The 2550-nt window shown below is 51.5% G+C and overlaps 1 pseudogene; it reads left to right on the forward strand.

The window, feature by feature from the left end:
* The first annotated feature begins 1077 nt into the window (after positions 1-1077).
* LOC115416878 (uncharacterized) overlaps positions 1078-2550 on the forward strand; it is a 2761-nt pseudogene continuing 1288 nt past the window's right edge.

Here is a 2550-nt window from a genome sequence, read left to right on the forward strand (position 1 = left end):
AACTTGACAGAACAAAAACCAAAAACAGTGAAGTTGACGTGATGGTCCTAAACTCTGCTCCAGTCACCTGCACGTTCTGTCACATAGAAAGCAGAACCATGGGAACCCTCCCAGACCCGACCAGCCTCCGACACCACAACCATCTGCTGATCTGAACTGTTCACTTCCTGTCAGTACAAGACAATAACTGCTGTCAAATAGTTCTTCATCTTTTCATGGTCATCAGATATGACCATATTTGGACATTCAGAAGCTCCGTAGGTACCTAGTTACCGTGGAAACACTGTCATCTTCTTCTTCTTTGTTTTTTTTCTTCTTTTTTCATCTTCTCCAACACTGATTCTCCAGTCAAACCCATGGAGCTGGATCAATGACAGGACACACTGGGCTTATGTTCAGGTAATCAGAGATTTGACTGAAAATCACATTTTCTTCATTTTTCTCTACTTCTGATCTAATAACCCACAACTTTAACCTGAAATTTAATGAACAGCTTTATGATCAGTGAATTAAATATAGGAAAATACCGGATGTTTACTAAAAAACAGTCTGTAAATGACTGTGCGATGCGTCTAGTGTGTAGGTGTAGCGTTAGTGTGCTTGCCACCTCTCGCTTTCAGCCCCCACCGCCTGCTAGCAGAGCTGCTCACAGCTCTGCGAAAAGAGAGCCGAGTGCGTAAGCCTCTCCTGCCAGTACGTAGCCTCTCCACAGCAAGTCCTATGCAGTGCCTCCTCGAGGCTACAGATGGTAACTGGGTACCGCAAGGCCCCAGGCTAAACTGCAGGGAGCTCAGAGGAGGTCTGGCCCCCAGACATGCGGCATGCATGGCCCACCGGCGTGTGGATACACCCTGATGCCCATAAACCAGACCCCCACCTATGGGCAAATAGCACGGGTAGACGGTGCTCGTCAGCCTTGGAAGGCAGTCCATCTAGGGGAAGGAAAACCCTGATTTCAAACCCGGGCAGATGGAGCTTGTTAGTCCTGGAAGGCAATCCATCTAGGGGAAGGAAAACCCTGACCTCAAACCTTTCTACTACACAAGTCTCCAACGGCAGTTGCACCTCAACTGGCGGATGAGAGCAGCGCCAGGCAGGCTGGCGCGGTTTAAGGCGGACCTTGACCATAACCAAGTCTTCGGCAGCCCGCTGCAAGCACCCCAACCAGAACCAGCACGTCTCCATTCTCTACGGTGCCGCTGGAGAAGGCGGGTGCCCAAAGTGTGTGGGTCCCAGGCACGCAACCTGCTATCCACCTTAAACAAATTCACGCGAAGGCATTTCGTGTCAGAAATACATCCTCAACTTTCTCATCAAAGTCCTGTGGCGATGGTACTCTGGATGACGGGGACAGGCTTGGTTAGCTGGAAGTCTCTAGTCTGGAGCCACACACGGGCGGTGCCTGCATGATGGTCGTTCTATCCACAAAGTTGTGGTGACGTGGTAGTTCGGTAGCTACAGGTGTGACTGGGCTGGCCTATTTAGGAGTAACGCAGCCCACTCCGAATGGAGAGACCCCTAGAAAAGGTGGGGTAAACATCGGTCACCACAAACTCCCCCTGACTGGCAGACCGCGGCCAGTGGGGACCTGCTCAAGCGGTCAAAACACAAGAAGAAAAATAAAACTGAACCCTCTCACGGTGGGTGCGTGGAATGTAAGGACCCTCATAGACCATGATGACACAGAAAGACCACACCGACGCACTGCCCTTGTGAGTCGGGAGCTCGACCGTTTCAATATTGATATCGCTGCTCTCTCCGAAACAAGACTTGCTGGAGAGGGTAGTCTGTCCGAAGTCGGAGCCAACTATACTATCTTCTGGAAAGGAATAAATGCTGAAGAATGGCGGATCCACGGCATTGGTTTTGCGATTAAGACACCATTGGTGAATCGCTATAACCTGGCCCCAACTGCCATAAACGAACGTCTCATGACCCTCTGTGTGCTGCTCCCTGACAGCAACCACCTGATTCTGCTCTCTGCCTAAGCCCCAACCCTTGACTCTGAGGACGACGTCAAGGAGTCATTCTACGCTGCCCTAAACAACATCATCCAAGCCGTCCCCAGCAGAGACAAGCTCCTAGAGCTTGGAGACTTCAATGCCAGAGTTGGTCGCGACCACAGACTCTGGGAGGGCATTCTGGGCAATCAGGGCCTTGGATCCTGCAACTCCAACAGTCTTCTCCTTCTTGGCCTGTGTGCTGAAAATGAGTTGGCTATTACTAACACCTTCTTCCGGCTCCCGAATCGTCACAAAACCAACTGGAAACACCCTGCGGTCAAAGCACTGGACCATCCTTTACTACATCCTTACCCGATCACGTGAGCAGAGCGACATCCCTGTGACTCGCAGCATGCCTGGTGCAGACGATTGCTGGACAGACCACCGGCTACTCATTTCTCACCTCAGACTCAGATTGCGGAACCTCCCCCGCCACAGTAGACCTGCAAAAGGGCACTTCACTTCAACGTCGCGAGGCTAAAGACCCCTGCAGTCCAGGAAGACTACTCAGACCATCTCACAGAGCTTCCCAGTGAGGCTCCAGCAC

Source organism: Sphaeramia orbicularis, unplaced genomic scaffold, assembly GCF_902148855.1.
Source record: "Sphaeramia orbicularis unplaced genomic scaffold, fSphaOr1.1, whole genome shotgun sequence".
In the NCBI taxonomy this organism is placed as follows: domain Eukaryota; kingdom Metazoa; phylum Chordata; class Actinopteri; order Kurtiformes; family Apogonidae; genus Sphaeramia; species Sphaeramia orbicularis.